General features: G+C 44.5%; 1 non-coding gene across 1 annotated transcript; it reads left to right on the plus strand.

The window, feature by feature from the left end:
• The first annotated feature begins 6,544 nt into the window (after positions 1-6,544).
• Positions 6,545-6,619, plus strand: Trnas-cga (transfer RNA serine (anticodon CGA)). The gene has a single exon. It is a non-coding gene; the product is annotated as a tRNA-Ser (tRNA).
• Positions 6,620-20,277: the final 13,658 nt, after the last annotated feature.

A 20,277-nucleotide genomic window follows, 5' to 3' on the forward strand; every position in this document is an offset into this window, starting at 1 on the left:
CAGGTAGCATTCCTGCCACCGCTGTGTTAACACTCCGCCAGCTACGTACTGCTGGGTGGCACGCTTGTGAGAAACATCTTCGCCAACAAAATGCGAGGACGATTTGATGATCTTATCTGCTACGTGCATTTTATCGACTGGCTTTTTATGAAGACGTATATACATGGGGAGCTGTCTGACTTCATGTGATGTAACACGGCAGTTTAATAACAAGTTCCTTAAGGCGCTTGGAATTTTATACATTCTATATAGTCCTTGATATGAATTGCAGTCTCCCTCCCTTCCCCTCATTAGCTTTATGTTTTCCCCGTAGATCAGGTGATGGCAGCATACGACTGTTGAAACCGCTCATCTTCGAATAATAAAAGTGTCTATATTGTCATCACAGTGTACGAAGTGTGTTCGCTTACAACCATACCGATCGTACCGCTGCACAGCACTTGTACTTTACAAAATTATTCGACATTAACACAAGGAGAAATAATATATTTGGGAGAAGCCATTTATCTGATATGTGAATGTCCTTTGAGGCATGTCTAAAACAACAGGCACGACACAGTCATGTAACCGACTCTCCTTAATGGGCAATGAATCTACAACCTTCAGTGTGGATGCACACTTACGCTCGACCTCCAGCCGGAATCTAAAATTATCGAGTATGGAGGACGTGGACGGCGACTGTGGACGGGTGCCGCCTGGTGGGAGTGCGCAGAGGTAGCCAGCGCTACTACAATACATGCTGTGCCTGGGTACCGCAGTGGTTCACGCATCTGCCCAGTGAGCAAGAGATCCCCGGTTCGAGCCCTCGTCTTGCACACATTTTCACTCATCGCAGCTCATTCCACACAAAGTTCCAGTACAGCTGATGTCAATAGTTACATCCGTTTCCTTTCTTTTCTACCCACTCCTCCTCCTGTTTACACAGTATGTATCACAGCCGCAAATACAGAGTAGTATCTCTTCTTTCGAACACAGGTGGCAGTGGATGGGAATGTGAGTCAGCCGGGGAGCGTGCCGAGACAGTCACCGCGTTTGCAGTGGTTGTATCTTCTAGCTAGTAAGCAGGAGATCCCGGGTTCGAGTACTTGTGCAGCACACATTTTCACTCATCACAGCTGATTCCGCTTAAATCCCTATGCGGATGATATTATTATTTCCTTCCATTTCATTTCCTTTTTCCCCATCCCCTTTCAGTTTACATCTGAGCAATAGTTTAAATGCCCTGCTACAGTAGATACACCTGCGTGTAAGAAGGAAAAGGAAGGCGCGCTATACGACTACGCCAATCACCTGTGCTAAGAGCGAGCAGGCGATGGAAAGAATGGCCACTCTGATTATATCCGTCTGCTGGCTCTACGAGTGTCAAACATGAGCTGCTTGTATAATGGTCCAAAATATTGCTCACGGCATTGCTTATTAAATTACTTACTATGTCCGTGTGTGAAATGGATAAGAATAGCAATGCCTTCAAACACATCTGCACAGTATTTACAACTGTCAGCTGTGCAAAACTTTCAGCTGGTGTATTTACTGGACCAGAGACGAGAAAGTTAAAGTGTTACCCACAGTTTGAGAATACAAAGACCCAAGTTGAGAAACAAGAGTGAACAAATTGAAGAAACGCTATTGAAAACTTTCCGAGTAATCGCGTGGCTCAACAGTGCCAAGAAATGGTTCAGGAACTGTTGTAAAACTTGAAAATTCATAGACCCAACGTAAGAGTCGAACTGGATTTTTTGCATTCTCACATAGACCATTTCCCTCATATTCTTGGAGTTTACGGCGAGGAACATGGTGAACGCTTTCATCCAGAGTTAAAAGGACGTTTGAAAAAGATATTACGGAGGTCGCATGGTTAATATGATGGCCGACTAGTTGGACTCTGAAAAGTGGCATCACCCACACATGAAGTTATGGTAAAATGGCTAAACGAAAAATATTTCTTCCTTAAGCAGCTGAAACCTGAAAGTGTCATTGATTTATTTTCCCATTGTTTCTTATAAATTTTAATGGTTCAGAACCAACTTGCTATAAATAATATGACTGATAATGTATGATATACAATAAAAAGGTATGTGTAAGCATAAATTATTGAATAGCAATAACGACACAAAGAATACAGGAAAACTAGAAACAAGATTCAAGATGGTACACAATGACATACAAACACAAACTCACACATAAAATAACAAACATTTTCAAAACACAAGGGATAAGCATAGCATTCAAAACAGACAATTCAGTCCAAAGGAACATTCCAAAAATAACAAAAAACACAGATATCTACCAAAAAGCAGGAATATAGCAACTACAGTGCAACGCATGTGATGGAAGGTATATAGAACAAACCAGCAGAACATTTGACACCCAATACAAAGAACATATCACAACATGTAAATATGGAACGAGCCACTCAACTTTTGCAGAACATTTGAGAGAAAATAACCACAAACCTACTAAAAGAGAAAATGATATGAATATAATTAGAATAAATAATGAAAGACATCTCCTAACATTAAAGGGAAAATTATCATATATACAAAACAAAGGCTGAAAAGAAACAACTACTAAATGACCAAGTAAATATGACTAACAACTCACTGTTTACACTGATTGATCATATAATAGACAGAAATCCCAACAAATGATTACACATCTGATTCTTCTCATAAGTATATACAGGGAAATATAATAATATTAACAATAATAATTATTATTATTTTTAAGAATAAAAATAAAAATTAATTATATATAAGAAATCTCTCTCCAATACAGACACACACACACATTCACAAATCAGTTGGTAACACTTAGAAAAACAAATGAATCTCTGTATTAAAAAGATGGTAGCTCCAGTCATGTGTAACGAGAACAGTGAACTGAAAGTGAACTGTAAGATGTCCACCTGGTTGCCAGATGAGAAAAAGCAGTTTGCTTAGATCCAGTGAATTAGAAGTTACCTGCAAGTTCCTTTCCATTTCGCAAAAAAAGGTTAAGGAACTGTTTTTAAATATATAACCTAGATATGAAACCATGTAAAAGGACAAATCATGTAATATTTCAGGACACCCACTGAAGATTCCTCGTAAAAAAGGCGATAAGCTTCTGGGTGCATAAATAAAAATGAAAATTTCCATGTGCAGCATGCAAAAGGCATTTCTTTGAAACAACTGCAATTTATATACAGCTGCTGCGAAACTGGCCACTTCAAGAAACTTGTTATAAATTATTGTCCTCATTACCAAGAAAATGTTACGCGATGGCTCCCAGACAGTAACACAAAACGATATTTAAAACCAAAACATCATTTAAATAATTTTAATATAGGGAGCAGTGTTATCAGTAAATCTTAACCTCATATATATAAAACAGCCTATGTCCGTTCCAGTGTTTACCAGAGCATCATGTAAAAATCTGAAGTAAATCGGTTAAGAACCTTGTTGGTTGCAGCGTTAAACAATGTCTTGTCTGTATATAGTAGTATAGATTACCCGTCTTTCCCTATTGCTTATTCCCACTTTTCTCACAATTTCAAACATCACGCACCATTTCACATTGTCAAACGCTTTTTCCAGGTCGACAAACCCTATGAAAGTGTCTTGATTTTTCTTCAGTCTTGCTTCCATTACCAAGCGCAACGTCAAGGCTGGTGCCTTTACCTTCCATAAAGCCAAACTGATTACCTAACGTATCCTCAGTTTTCTGTCCCATTCTCCCGTACATCACTCCTCTGAGCATGTTGGATGTCAAGCTCATTGTGCGATGGATCTCTCACCCATTTTCCCTAATCATCTCTTGATTAGTGTGGATGATATTCTTCCGATACCGTGATGGTACGTTGTCAGTCTCACAGATTCTGCACACCAACTTCAAAATTCGTTTGTTTGTCCCTCCACCTAACGATTTTATGAATTCCAATGGAATGTTACCCACCCCTTTTGCTTTGTTTGATCTCAAGTCATCCAGGGCTATTTATGGATCCCCTGACTCTTCCACAACGATTCAATCTTCGTTTTTTAATCATGTCAGACAATTCCTCCCCTCATATAGACCTTCGTTGTACACCTTCCATCTACCCGCTCTCTCCTCTGCAATTAACAGTGGAAGTCACATTGTGCCCTTAAAGTCGCCGCCCCTGCTTTTAATAACGAAGCCGACCCCGAGGTCGGCTACTACCAGTCCTTCCATTCGTCTGTACAGAATCCGTGTTACGTGTCTTTAATGCAGTGGTATACATGGCCTTCTGCATCCTTATGCCGTTGATCATAGCAGATTCTTCCAACTTTTAGGGACAGTTCCCCAACCCAAGTGCAAAAGAGTGCCCTGAACCTCTGTCCGCTCCTCCGGTCTGTTTGATACGCCCGTTTGGCATAGCGAGGATGACTTCTTATGTCGGAAGTGTAAGCGGCCATTGCTGATTATTTTTATTGCAAACTTTAGCCGTGGTTTGGCTCGTGATGAAGATGCCATCCGAACACTGTTAACCTCAGAGACACACTCATGTTCAGAAAAAACAGAACACCTTGAACGACTAGAGACAGGACGTTCATATTCAAAGGACACGTACATCAGCATGTTCTGCAGAAATGATTGGCATTCCAGTCATCTCGGTTCAGAACGTCTTCTGTTGCCATGCGCTCTTATAACGTGCTCCACGCGTGATGTCATCGACGCGTATAAGGCGCGAATGGTGTCCTGCGGTATATCCATGGATGCTGCATTCACCTGGTTGCAAAACTCACCTGTGGTGGTTGGCATTGGTTCAAAGTGCTACACCCATGGTTTCACCATATCCCACACATTTTCGACTGGCGACAAGTCTTGTGATCTGGCGCACCAGGGTAAAAGGCTGACATACTGTGGCACAAAGAGAGCAGCAACATGTGGTCGTGTACTGACTTGCTGAAAAATGGCGTCTGGGATGACGTGCAGGAAGGTTATGTCCATGAGTCGCAGGACGTCATTGGCGTGGGCCACTCTGGCCACAGTGCCCAGGAGAAGCAACAACTGTGATTTGAGGTTGTTCTCTCTAGCACCCCCACCGTGAGTCCTTGAGTTGGCGCTGTATATCTCGTACGATTATAGGTCACTGTTATGCCTCCTCCCCTGTCTGTGGCGAACCAAAATGTGGCCATCATTTTGAAACAAATAGATCATGGGTTCATGCGAAAGCAGTATCTGATGCCATTCCTGTCCCCAATGATGTCTTTCCATACATATTTGACGTCTACATTCGTCAAAGTAGGCAGAGAAGTGGACGACGCGCACGTAACCCACGCCGTAACAAACGGCGATGGTCTGTCACCCCTGCTAGCGTACGGTGTGTTACACCGTTCCACTGTTGCGTCAGAGCCGAGGAGGGCGCAGACCTGTCCTGCAGTGCATTGGGATAAGGTGTCGACTCCTCGTAGGGGGTGGGGGTCTGGGTGGCGCGATCTGACCCATCTCGTCGTGTTCTACGGCCTTCCGTGTACGACTCTACACATACCTGTTGCACTGCCGAAACAGTTTCGCACGACAAGCAATTTCCCCGATGAATGCCTCACATTCTCTCATGCCAATAATGCCTCCTCTTTCAAACTCACTGATTTCACTTTACGGTTCGCGCATTTATCTGCGAGGCATCCTGCATGTCTGCTTCGGATTACAGCGACAACGCCGGCCGAAGTGGCCGAGCGGTTCTAGGCGCTTCAGTCCGGAACCGCGCTGCTGCTACGGTCGCAGGTTCGAATCCTGCCTCGGGCATGGATGTGTGTGATGTCCTTAGGTTAGTTAGGTTTGAGTAGTTCTAAGTTCTAGGGGACTGTTGACCTCAGATGTTAAGTCCCATAGTGCTCAGAGCCTTTTTTTCAACACCGACAACGAACGGAATTCTTGTGTACTGTGATATATTGTAGCGCCTGTGTCTTCTTCCAATTATCATCCCGAGTCCACAGCTGATTAACTGGTGACGCACGTAGTTAAACAGTCGGACGACACACAAACGGCCGGCCAAAGTGGCCGTGCGGTTAAAGGCGCTGCAGTCTGGAACCACAGGACCGCTACGGTCGCAGGTTCGAATCCTGTCTCGGGCTTGGATGTTCGTGATGTCCTTAGGTTAGTTAGGTTTAACTAGTTCTAAGTTCTTGGGGACTAATGACCTCAGCAGTTGAGTCCCATAGTGCTCAGAGCCATTTGAACCATTTTGACACACAAAGCCGTCTTTAAACGGGGAAACTAAGTTTGGAGACGCAATTTGCACAGGTGAGTCACAACGTTTTAATCATCATCTTGAAAAAATCAAGTTACGTAATAAATATTTTGCTCATTTGTTTGCAGGTACTGTTACACGTGTAAGACCTCGTGGTCTCCTGACCTTCATTGCTTACATATTCCGCCCTCACAATCATATTCCGCACATCAAGACGCTTCATTCGAACTCAAAGTCTATAAGAGAAAGTCAATGTTGTATGAATTCATGTAAACGATATGCTTCTGTAGAGTTTGGAAGGTAGGAGGCGAGGTACTGGCAGAAGTAAAGCTGTGAGTACCGGCCGTGAGTCGTGCTTCGGTAGCTCAGTTGGTAGAGCACTTGCCCGCGAAAGGCAAAGGTCCCGAGTTCGAGTCTCGGTCGGGAACACAGTTTTAATCTGCCAGGAAGTTTCATATCAGCGCACACTCCGCTGCAGAGTAAAAATCTCATTCTGATATGCAAATAACTAGTAAATCGCAAGTGCGCACCGAGATTGAAATACCCGAGGCTGGCGTACACACACACATTCAAGACACGACGGTCACAAAAGCTTTTAGTTCGGGAGAGGCAAACTGTACGCCAGGAGGCCGGTCCCTTCAGAGGACGAGTCAACCTATCTACGTCGGCCGGCGACTGCCCGTACGGCAGACAGCGTGGAGAGGGGCCAGTTGTTGTCGCTCTTGGAGCGAGAACACGTAACGAGAGTGTGTGCACTTGTACGTGTACTCAAAGAGCGAGGAACAGGTCTCTCCTCAGTACTTCAGAGGGACAGCACCTCGGTAGAGAGCGAAGCGGAGTGCGACTCTATATAGAGTGCTTGCGATTAAGCGTGTTGGCCGACACACTTATTGTGCATTGTGAATTGACAGAGTTATAGTTGAACGCCTGCGAGTGAATTTTAGAGTGGCATCGCGGTGGACTGGTTATCTGACTGGCGTACCACGCCAGTACTTGGACTAGGGGGCGAATAGAAGTTCTTTACTTCATCAAGGCGTAGCGAGAGTTTGATTGGTGAAGGTCAATCCAGATAGAACAAGAGTTATCTTTTTTGCCAGCAGCGAGCGGCGCAGACAGCAGTCATCGCAGCTTATGGTATTGTGCGCTACAGTTATTGCAAGCCCCATATTTCCTCCACAACAGTACACTTCACTGCATTTCACATGCGACATCCTCGACCGTGCCTAGCAGCAGTCTAATGGATAATTATTCAAGTTGAGTAGGCGCGGCTCTCAGCCATTCTGCAAAGTCAATAACAATCTTAAACTTTGTTTGTTGTTGTTGTTGTGGTCTTCAGTCCTGAGGCTGGTTTCATGCAGCTCTCCATGCTACTCAACCCTGTGCAAGCTTCTTCATCTCCCAGTACCTACTGCAACTTACATCCTTCTGAATCTGCTTAGTGTATTCATCTCTTGGTCTCCCTCTACGATTTTTACCTTCCACGCTGCCCTCCAGTACTAAATTGGTGATCCCTTGATGCCTCAGAACATGTCCTACCAATCGATCCCTTCTTCTAGTCAAGCAGTGCGACAAACTCCTCCCCAATTCTATTCAATACCTCCTCATTAGTTATGTGATCTACCCATCTAATCTTCAGCATTCTTCTGTAGCACCACATTTCGAAAGCTTCTATTCTCTTCTTGTCTAAACTATTTATCGTCCATGTTTCACTTCCATACATGGCTACACTCCATACAAATACTTTCAGAAACGACTTCCTGACACTTAAATCAATACGCGATGTTAACAAATTTCTCTTCTTCAGAAACGCTTTCCTTGCCATTGTCAGTCTACATTTTATATCCTCTCTACTTCGACCATCATCAGTTGTTTTGCTCTCCAAATAGCACAACTCCTTTACTACTTTAAGTGTCTCATTTCCTAATCTAATTCCCTCAGCATCACCCGACTTAATTCGACTGCATTCCATTATCCTCGTTTTGCTTTTGTTGATGTTCATCTTATACCCTCCTTTCAAGACACTGTCCATTCCGTTCAACTGTTCTTCCAAGTCCTTTGCTGTCTCTGATAGAATTACAATGTCATCGGCGAACCTCAAAGTTTTTATTACTTCTCCATGGATTTTAATACCTACTACGAACTTTTCTTTTGTTTCCTTTACTGCTTGCTCAATATACAGACTGAATAGCATCGGCGAGAGGCTACAACCCTGTCTCACTCCCTTCCCTACCACTGCTTCCATTCCATGTCCCTCGACTCTTATAACTGCCATCTGCTTTCTGAACAAATTGTAAATAGCCTTTCGCTCCCTGTATTTTACCCCTGCCACCTTCAGAAGTTGAAAGAGAGTATTCCAGTCAACATTGTCAAAAGCTTTCTCTAAGTCTACAAATGCTAGAAACGTAGGTTTGCCTTTCCTTAGTCGTAGGATCAGTATTGCCTCACGTGTTCCAACATTTCTACGGAATCCAAGCTGATCTTTCCCGAGGTCGGCTTCTACCAGTTTTTCCATTCGTCTGTAAAGAATTCGCGTTAGTATTTTGCAGCTGTGGCTTATTAAACTGATAGTTCGGTAATTCTCACATCTGTCAACACCTTCTTTCTTTGGGATTGGAATTAGTATACTCTTCTTGAAGCCTGAGGAAATTTCGCCTGTCTCATACATCTTGTTCACCAGATGGTAGAGTTTTGTCAGGACTGGCTCTCCCAAGGCTGTCAGTAGTTGTAATGGAATGTTGTCTACTCCCGGGCCTTGTTTCGACTTAGGTCTTTCAGTGCTCTGTCAAACTCTTCACGCAGTATCATATCTCCCATTTCATCTTCATATACATCCTCTTCCATTTCCATAATATTGTCCTCAAGAACATCGCCCCGGTATAGACCCTCCACATACTCCTTCCACCTTTCTGCTTTCCCTTCTTTGATTAGAACTGGGTTTCCATCTGAGCTGTTGATATTGATGGAAGTGGTTCTCTTTTCTCCAAAGGTCTCTTTAATTTTCCTGTAGGCAGTATCTATCTTACACCTCGTGAGATAAATCTCTACATTCTTACATTTGTCCTCTAGCCATGCCTGCTTAGCCATTTTGCACTTCCTGTCGATCTCATTTTTGAGACGTTTGTATTCCTTTTTACCTGCTTCATTTATTGCATTTTTATAATTTCTCCTTTCATCAATTAAATTCAGTATCTCTTCTGTTACCCAAGGATTTTTACTAGCCCTCGTCTTTTTACCTACTTGATCCTCTGCTGCCTTCACTATTTCATCCCTCAAAGCTACCCATTCTTCTTCTACTGTATTTCTTTCCCACATTCTTGTCAATTTTTCCCTTATGCTCTCCCTGAAACTCTTTACAACCTCTGATTCTTTCAGTTTATCCAGGTCCCATCTCCTTAAATTCCCACCTTTTTGCAGTTTCTTCCGTTTTAATCTATAGTTCATAACCAATAGATTGTGGTCAGAGTCCGCATCTGCCCCTGGAAATGTCTTACAATTTAAAATCTGGTTCCTGAATCTCTGTCTTACCATTATATAATCTATCTGAAACCTTCTAGTATCTCCAGGATTCTTCCATGTATACAACCTTCTTTCATGATTCTTGAACCAAGTGTTAGTTATCATTAAGTTATACTCTGTGCAAAATTCTACCAGGAGGCTTCCCCTTTCATTTCGTAGCTCCAATCACTATTCACCTACTACGTTTCCCTGTCTTCCTGTCCGCAGCTCGTGGTCGTGCGGTAGCGTTCTTGCTTCCCGTGTTCGATTCCCGCCGGGGTCACGGATTTTTTCTGCCTCGTGATGACTGGGTGTCCTTAGGTTAGTTAGGTTGAAGTAGTTCTAAGTTCTAGGGGACTGATGACCATAGCTGTTAAGTCCCATAGTGCTCAGAGCCATTTGAACCTACTCTTCCTTTTCCTACTGCCGAATTCCAGTTACCCATGACTATTAAATTTTCGTCTCCCTTCGCTACCTGAATAATTTCTATTATCTCATCATACATTTCATCAATTTCTTCATCATCTGCAGAGCTAGTTGGCATTTAAACTTGTACTGCTGTAGTCGGCGTGGGCTTCGTGTCTATCTTGGCCACAGTAATGCGTTCACTATGCTGTTTGTAGTAGCTTACCCGCACTCCTATTTTTGTATTCATTATTAAACCTACTCCAGCATTACCCCTATTGGATTTTGTGTTTATAGCCCTGTATTCACCTGACCAAAAGTCTTGTTCCTCCTGCCACCGAACTTCACTAATTCCCACTATATTTAACTTTAACCTATCCATTTCCGTTTTTAAATTTTCTAACCTACCTGCCGGATTAAGGGATCTGATATTCCACGCTCCGATCCGTAGAATGCCAGTTTTCTTTCTCCTGATAACGACGTCCTCCTGAGTAGTCCCCGCCCGGAGATCCGAATGGGGGACTATTTTACCTCCGGAATATTTTACCCAAGAGGACGCCATCACCACTTAATCAGTAAAGCTGCATGCCATCGGGAAAAATTACGGCTGTAGTTTCCCCTTGGTTTCAGCCGTTCACAGTACCACAACAGCAAGACGTTTTGGTTAGTGTTACAGGACCAGATCAGTCAATCATCCAGACTGTTGCCCCTGGAACTACTGAAAAGGCTGTTGCCCCTCTTCAGGAACCACACGTTTGTCTGGCCTCTCAACAGATACCCCTCCGTTGTGGTGTCACGTACGATACGGCCATCTGTATCGTTGAGACACGCAAGCCTCCCCACCAACGGCAAGGTCCACCGTTAATGTGTGGCGGAGGGGGGGGGGGGGAACTTTGAACTTTGTATAGAAACTTTGTGTAGAAAAAAACTTTGTATAGAAATTTCATTAGCGAATCCTATCTTTAAGGGGTAACTTGACATTCCGAAAAGAACCCGGAAATAACTTGTTCAGTTCATAACTAAAAGTGCCATTCTGATTTCTCAGAATTTTTGCAAAAAAAAAATAATAATTTTCGTTAGTTTCGTGTTTTTCTTACACTAACTAGCACTACTCCAGAACCCAAGTATCTCACTAGTTACGTAAGAAATTTTGTTTATTTTTGTGTCATTTCCTTACAGCGGACGACTTCAGGATATATTTATTGCTGAAAGTTTTTCAGGCATTTCTCTTTAGGACGTTAGGAGCGTCTGACTGACTTCTGTAGTAGTGTGGGGGTGGAAATTGCATCTTGCAGGAGTCACATGGTAAAGGGTACAACTCAGATTAATCCGTTGCGCGGAATGAGAGAATAGCACCCACGCCGCTCACACACGCTGAAATCTCCGCTCCACAGCACAGAAGCACGCCGCCAGAGCAATGGAGAACAAACGGCGCTAAAGGAGTGGGCTGCACGGTTTTGATCTTGACTCCTCTAGTACTGTGTGACGGCACTGTGGCGCGGATAGTTCAGTGTGTACCAGAACTGCGGACTTGTAGCTGTAAACAAACGAGCAAAATATTTGCCACGTAACTATATTCTCTCGAGGCGATAATTAAAATTTTATAACTAAAAAAAATACTGAGCAGAACACCTGACGTTTAGACAGTAGACACATTGCTTTTAGCATGTGACTAGTGTTCAATAGCAATGTTTCTCACTTTTATCTGAGTTACAGGTTAGAAGGGTCTGTAATCACTCGCACAGAACCTTACGTCGTACACCGTGACGAGAAGCAACGAGACGGCAGTAAATGTATTCTAGTCGGATGTGTAGCCAACTTTGCGCAGGTCAGTTACAGCCGAGCTTCGCAGAATTTCTGCGCCTCTCGTACGAAGTGGCGGAGGCGAGGCCAAGGCTGCGGCAGCCGCCCGGGGCGTTCTCCACTGGCAGGCGGCAGCGGCAACGGCCGGTGGATCCCCGCGGCCGCTCTGCACACCAGCAGACAACACGCCGAGGAGGGGGCGGCGCCGGAGCAGCAAGTTTGGGAGGGGAGTGGCGGCACGGAACGCGTACACCAAGTGGGCGCTCGCTCCGTACCGACGCTCCTGAGGCAGGAAGAGGCGTCGTTTAAATTACCGACCCGAGACCACACCCAGGGAGTACATAGACGCATACCTGTTCTGACAACAGGTATGGAGGCTGAATTCTCGAGTAACAAAGTATCTTAGTAACCCTCGTGGGTGTCTGTCTGTGAGTGAACAACAGCCCATGACTCACCGATGTATTAGCTCTGCCTGTAGGGAATACTGTCCTATATGAAGTACCGATTTTTAAATTTAAAATTATCCGTCAATTAGAAGTCTTTAAATTATGTTGTAAAGTGTGTTCTACTGTTACTGGGAACTATTTAAATATTACCCTTGCAAAAACGTTTCGAATATTTTCTCATTTTGTAATTGCAGAACAAAGAATTAAAATGTGTAAATTATACCTCTGGAAAATACAGGGTGACAATTATTGATGTATATAAAGTAAAGCCGTCATAACTTCTGAATAGCTTCTGTTAGGACGTTCACTGGGGGACATGACGGGAATTTGTAAGCGCAAGCGCCTTGTTGCTGTCGGCAATTTGCCCGTGAAAATGTCAAAAAGTAAGCAAAATTGGAGCGTTTGGAGGACTGAGAATACGCATTTTCGAGTAGTATCTCCTCACTCAACGGGTGAGTGTCTGATGTACAATGTCCAGTGGCGGAATAATCGGTGCGATATTCCTTGTAGTAGAATTGGGGAGAAAAGAGTTTGTGGCTCAACTTGACAAGGAGAAGGGAGCAGTTGGTAGGACATGTTCAGAGGCATCAAGGGATCACAAATTTAGCATTGGAGGGCAGCGTGGAGGGTAAAAATCGTAGAGGGAGACCAAGAGATGAATACACTAAGCAGATTGAGAAGGGTGTAGGCTGCAGTTGGTACTGGGAGATGAAGGAGCTTGCACAGGATAGAGTAGCATGGAGAGCTGCATCAAACCAGTCTCAGGACTGAAGACCACAACAACAACAACATTCCTTGATGGCACGGTGACGACTGAACTGGACTTGAATCATTTGTAATTTGGAAGATGACTTCATCCCCTCTATAAAAAGTGACCCTGATTTCGAAAAGATGTGGCTCATGCAAGAAGGAACTCGACGCCATCAAAGCAGGAGGGTTTTCGATGTCCTGGAGGAGCACTTTGGGGACCACATTCAGAGTCTGGGGTACCCAGAGGCCACTGGCATGGGCCTCTATTGGCCGCCATATTCTCCATACCCAAACGTTCTCCGGGTGTTGTACAAGGTGTACAGCAACAACCCCAAAACCATTGCTGAGCTGAAAACAGCCATTCAGGAGGTCATTCACAGCACTGATGTTCCGATACTTCAGCGGAATTTTGCTATTCGCCTGCGACACATCATCGCCAATGATGGTAGGCATATCGAACGAGCCATAACCTACTAAATCCGAGTATCTGTAGTGGCGCTTACACGTTGATCGTGTTTATTAAAGTATGCACATGCCGTAGTGTGAAACTAATTTACGTTTTTTTTCATATGTTCAATAATTGTCACCCTGTGTGGTTCCTCATTTCCGGATTTTCGTGTTTCCTAATTACTGTTTGTAAATAAACTCTAAAATTTAGTGAACTAGTAACTCAGCCTTTATTCGTATCAAACGATTGTTCCAAAAGTAAAGTTGTACATAATTGTCGGTTACTCTGCAGACGTTTCAGCTATAACAAGAAAAATGCTTGACTTCTTGCTTCTCGATTCCGACGTCACATTTAAAAACCTTCCAGGCATCATCGTCGACACCAGCACGAAACTCAAAACACCAGCGAAAGCAACCGATGCAGTTAATCCAGGTCTCTTTAGAGTTATTTGTTGATCACTGCCGGTTGCAACATGCGAGCCTCCCGCCCTCTTCCTATTAGGTGATGATTCTTTCAACGTGGTTTCATGAAGCTCCAATAGGAGTGTTTCTCGCCATGATCCCGCCGATTAGTGGTTCTCTGGATCTTTCTTAGCTTCAGTTTGGTAGCCCCAGATGCCTCAAATGAACCTCCTTCAGAAGATTTTGTTGAGGGTGGTTCCTTCCCGTAGTGTTGGTACGTAGCCAGGGAGTCCACCAAACCCTTTTTAAAAGCAGATGACGTCAGCAGTGCTGCTTCACCTGCTCTTCGTGTTGGGTTTGACGGTGGAAGTACAGGAGCTGGGCTTACTTCAAAAGTAGGAACCGCTGTTTCTTCCTTTTCAGTAACTGCAGTGGACAATGGCCCCACTGTGGCTTCTGGGACCTTACTCGCATTTTCTGAAGATTGCTGAAGAGGCAAACTCATAGATGAAGAAACCAGGAGATCAAAACGATTAGCCTGCCGCTGTGGCCGAGCGGTTCTAGGCACGTCAGTCCGGACCCACGCAGCTGCTACGGTCGCAAGCTCGAATCCTGCCTCGGGCGTGGATGGGTGTGATGTCCTTAGGTTAGTCAGATTTAAGTAGTTCTAAGTGTAGGGGACTGATGACCTCAGATGTCAAGTCCCATAGTGTTAAGAGCCATTTGTACCATCAAAACAATTGATGCCACATTTTTTGAAACCATTTGCAGCCACTTTCATTGTTTCAGCTCAGCAAAACGCCCAACCCATCAATGGCCCAGCGCCTTTTGTCTCTCAAACACTGGAAAAATGGTGTCTGGAATAAAATTCAGAACATATTATTGTTTAAATTAACGACAAAACTTCGTGTACAAGAAATAGTGCAACTATCTGCTATTAGGGACCATCCCTTATTTCTATTCTGGCACTACCTAATCCTCAAGCGAAATCTGGGCGACTCGTTTTATCAATTAGGTAGGAAAGGGCATGCTTCAGATTATTGTTTGAGATGAAATACTTCGAAAGTACGTCTTACATGGCTTGAGGAAAGTCGTACAAGTGTACTCTAAAAAATATATCGAAGTAATCAGCAACCACGTGTATACAAGAAATTTAATTTCATTACCGGTTTCGGGCACTTAGCGCCCTTCTTCAGAAGTTAGCACGGGCATCGTCGCAGCCTGTCATGCGGTCGTGTGCTCCCGCGACCAGCGGCGAGGAGAAAACGTCTGCCTTCACCAGAATTCAAAAATAACTGTGGAGAGCGAAATGTTAAACAGCACCGGCACCAAATTCACAATGGCGTATCAACATGACCTCCGCTGCTGGTTCGCCCGCACTCGGCTCCCACTATGTCGCCAACACGGTCGGTGATGTAGGCATCCTTCTACATAGGGAACGACAGCAGAACTTCTCTCTGCTACAAATTTCGGGTGACGTCGATTTCTGTGCGAGATATGTGACTGACGTCATCGTCACGTGCTTCGGTGAGCTTGAAGTTATCTTCGTCGATTCCGCCTCCTGTCCCCTCACTGCCAGATCACCATGACGTGCAACCGAGGGCAACGACTACCTCTATTCTCCCCTGTTAGCCCCGTCGGTACGTCATAGTCTGTTTCGCAACTACGTCTACAGAAAGGCCGCTTAGAACTGAATGATAAACTGAATTCAGGGTGTGTGGTAACAATGCAAATGTTTCTACCGCTAAAAAAGGCATTTAGAGTCGGAAGGTTTTCTAATCACACTTGCATGTAGAACGTTTCGTCATGCAGATACAGCTCATTTCTCCAATAATGTTACGTATTTTATGCCATTTGACAGTACAATTCGTTTCGCACAACGCACTGCAGTGCCGTCTCTTCTTTCCATATGTTCTTATATTACACCGAGTAAGATGTAGTAGAACTGGAAGTGGCGTGTTGTTGTAGTTTGCAAGTCAAAAATATTTACTCCAAACCTTTCAGGATTCTAAGAAAAGAATGTTGTACTCTTTTATGTTACAAAAATGTGTTCAGTCCGGTCTTAAGTGTGTGAGGTGTTACCAAACTCACTGGAGAATGTCCTACTACAAGTTAGACAATGCTTTTGGTTTAAACTCGTAGCGTACAATGTACTGACTGAAGTTCGTGTTAGCAGCCATCTAAATACACTGGAGTGCTAAACTTACGGAGGAAAGCAACTTCTGCGTTATGTGTCACTGTCAAGTAACACAGCTCGGTGGAACTTTGATAATACATAGAAAGAACTGGTACAGTACAGCGCAGAAGGTAACTGACAGAAATAGACAGTGAGACTGTTATTCAGAGACACTAATTATTCTGAAACGTGCTCACATGCTGCCCACAAGTTTGCTAAGAAGTTCTTACGGTCCGTCGTTCCATTCCCCCCACAAGCATGGCTCACAACCCCTTCGATGGTCGTTGGTAATTGAGGACGCGCTGGAGGTCGTTACGCCCACGCAACATTATGCCTCCACACACTGTACTAACTGGACTACCAAAACCGTGATGTTCAGCAATGTTCCTGGGCGTCTTACGCGTTCGCATCTCTCGCCACATGAAGATATGTCCGGAATCACTGCGCACACTGAATCTGCTCTCGTCCGAGAATACAACACGACCGCACTCCTCGCTGGTCCATTTCCTACGCTCTCGGCGCGATGTCAAATCCTTGAACGCTGTACACTCTGACCGGTCAGTGCTGTTGTGACGCTGTACCCCATCCCATGTGAGCCTTTTCGGTGGTGAATTCGGCCCCAACTTTCTTGTTATGGATGACAATGCGTGACCTCATTGAGAGCGCAAGCGAAGGAGGTCGTGAAACGAGTGAACATACGGCTAATGCCCTGGACTGCCCGTTCCCCCGACTTCCACCGAGCACGTGTGGCATGCGTTGGCGGGAAGTCCACTTGCACCCAGCGACCATCTCCCAGTTGTCAGCGGCGCTGGTCGAGGTGTGGGACGCCCTACCAGAACAACCGCTGACCCGCTTTTTGGCCAGCACTGGAGCACGTATGCCACTCGTGGTGATCACTCAACCTACTGACAACCGTCGCGCCTTTTGTATTGTCCATCCGACCGTCGGAAATCGCGGTGACTTCACTTAATTGTTGTCTTCGAATGAAAGTGTCACTTCTGTACGTATTATTTTGAGTTACCTTCTCTGCTAGGCTTTATCAGTTATCTCTGTGCATGATCCAAGTTTCACCGCGCTATGTAACTTGACTCTGACACGTCATGCGCAAGTTACTTTCTCTCTTCAGTTCTTGAGATACCTGTATAACTAGCAAGGTTGAGTCAGTGCCTCACTCGCTCACTTCACCTCCTCGTCATGCCAACAGATTACTTTCTGCGATGCCGCTTGAAACTGTAGTAGGAAATACTGACAGATTCTCTCGTCTCGTAGAAGAAACGAATGCCGCAGTGGCGCCGTGCTGGCCTTCGGTTTTATCCATAATTAAACAGCACATGCCCATGTAGCCACTGAGTTATCCAAGAGCCGAAACAGTCGCTTGCAAATAAATGGTTCAAATGGCTCTGAGCACTATGGGACTCAACTTCTGAGGTCATCAGTCCCCTAGTACTTAGAACTACTTAAACCTAACCAACCTAGGGAGATCACACACACCCGTGCCCGACGCACTATTCGAACCTGCGACTGTAGCGGTCGCTCGGTTCCAGACTGTAGCGCCTAGAACCGCACGGCCACTCTGGCCGACCCCACGTGCAGGTCTTCCGGGACACAAGCAGGGTCGCTGACCACTGAGCCAGGCATCCGGACTCTTGCACAAGATTTGTCCAACGTAAGACAGCGTGCCGGGAAGGGAAGCAAGTGACCCGGAATTATATCCGCTTTGGCTGTCACGTGACTCACTTTTAGCGGTGAAAACGAATTTTGCCTGACGAATGAGCAGGCGCGCAGACGGTTACAGCAGAGTGGCGTAACCGTGTGTCAGTGGCGACGGTAGACACGCGGCAGCCTCCAGCGGTGACTCGCGTGTGTGGGGGGAACCCCTGGCCGGTCTCAAGTGTGCTCCTGCACGCTTGTTGCGTCACTGTCAGCTTCAGAAGCACCTCGTACACACCTCTCTGTCATTGCATTCCATGGGAAATTAGACCAGAAGCAGTGATCGCCCTATAGGCCTATAATGACGAGAATATATCACAATCGCAGAGTGCTGTAACCGGAAGAAGCTACTATTTGATAACGAAAGATCGCACAAAATATTTTTTGTTCAAGACGACAGGTTTCAACAGTCTTGGCTATAATCTTCCAGGTCTTAAACATATATCTAAGGAAAACATGTTCGTTTTACGCTGAACCTCATGCACAATATGTACTCCTTATCGACTTGACATCTTGTGTATGAGGTTCAGCTTAAAATGAACATGTTTTACTAAAAATAAAATGTTTAAGACTTGAATATGAGTGCTGAAACCTGTTGTCTTGAACAAAAAATATTTTGTGTGATCTTGGTTTTTGAATGGTTTTTAACAATTAAAACAGATCGACCTTGGGTACTCTCATAATGAGAAAATTCAATTAAGTGTGTGTGTGCATATGGTAATATATAAATCGTGTATACGTCTCAAGAGCATCGATACCATAGGAATGGGTTTTATTCTCTGTTTCTAGAGCGGCATTAGAAAAATCTGTGGCAGGAACTGATCATGAATTAAACTGAAACGTATGTCGGAAATGTGCAAATCTGATTTGCAACTGCCCAACAGAGATAGTGTTACATTCGCATTTAAACGTAACTGTTAAAATATTTCTAATCAATACGTGAAAAGCCATTCTTGATACAACTATAATATCAATCTTATCATAAGTTGTTCCACAGGAGAGACCTCCATTATGAAACGCATCTTGCTACAAAAAAATTGTTTATTTCTTTGTCTGTCCCTTACTATTAGTTTCTCCATCAAATGTTAAGAGAGCCAAAATTTGCTATTAAAGGGAAAGGTGTTTCGTAAAGATACTATCGACATTTATGAGTGGTTATTTTAGTGCTGTATAAAAGTAATTTATTTTTATTCAAATTTTATTTTTTGCCTCTTTAGATTTCATTGTTTATGTGCATTCATTTGTTGCTCATCCCCAAATTACAATCTGGTCACTTGATACTAATGAGTTCTGAAAATACTTTCTGACGCCTGTGTCATTTATTTATGTGCAGATGATCAATGAATGTCGATGTCAATATACTTGACTCTTCCCTGAGTTATTCACTGCTCACATTTGTGAATCAATCAGAGCAAAGCAGCTTCGAAACGGGACGGCATGAAGAATGGTCATACCTGCTGACATGACCTGCAACAGCCTAAACTGGAATAGCAGTGCGGGACCTACGGTGTGCCATGGGGTACAACTAACATTACTGAGTGCCAAGCTGGATACCAGCTACGAGATTAATAATAATATGAAGCTACAACAGTCGAGAATTCGTCACGTGAAAAGCGACGAAGCCCACTTTCATTTGGATGGCTTCGTCAGTAATCAGAGTTGGCGCATTTGAAGGACTGAGAATCCGCATTTCGCGATCGAGAAGTCTCTTCACCCTCAACGTGGTGTGTCTCACGGAATAATCGATGCGATATTACTCGATGGTACGGCGAATAACCAGCGGTACGTGAAGGTTTTGAAATATGATTTGATCCCCACTATCCAAAGTGACCCTGAAGTCGACAAGATGTGGTTCATCCAAGACGGAGCTCGACTCCATCTGAGCAGGAGTGCGTACGATGCCGCGGAGGAGCACTCTGGGGACCGCATTCTGGCTCTGGAGTACGGAGAGGCCACTGGCATGGGCCTCGATTGGCCGCCAGATTCTCCAGATCTGAACACATACCGCTCCTTTTTGTGGGGCTATTTTAAAGACAAGGTGTAGGGCAATAACATCAAAAGCATTGCTGAGCTGAAAACAGCCATTCAGGAGGTCATCGACAGGATCGGTGTTCCGACACTTCAGCTGCGTCACACAGAATTTCGCTGTTCGTCTGAGGTACATCATGGCCAATGATGGAAGGCATGTCGAACATGTCATAACCTAAATCCGAATGTCTGTAGTGTCATTTACATGTTGAATACAGTGTGTGCGTTCAGTAGTTTGTAGTTAATTCACGTTTTTCTTCGTACAGTTGAATAATAGTCACCCTGTGTTTTCGTCATAGTTGCGGTGAAAGAAGCACATCTAAGGATAGACGGAAAGCGGGATGCGGACCCGGAACGGCGGACGTCGGCAACAGCTTCCTTCCTCGTGTGTGCGGCGCGAATCTTGCGTGCATGTTGCGGCGTGT

The sequence above is a fragment of the Schistocerca serialis genome, chromosome 5, assembly GCF_023864345.2.
Source record: "Schistocerca serialis cubense isolate TAMUIC-IGC-003099 chromosome 5, iqSchSeri2.2, whole genome shotgun sequence".
Classification (NCBI taxonomy): Eukaryota; Metazoa; Arthropoda; class Insecta; order Orthoptera; family Acrididae; genus Schistocerca; species Schistocerca serialis.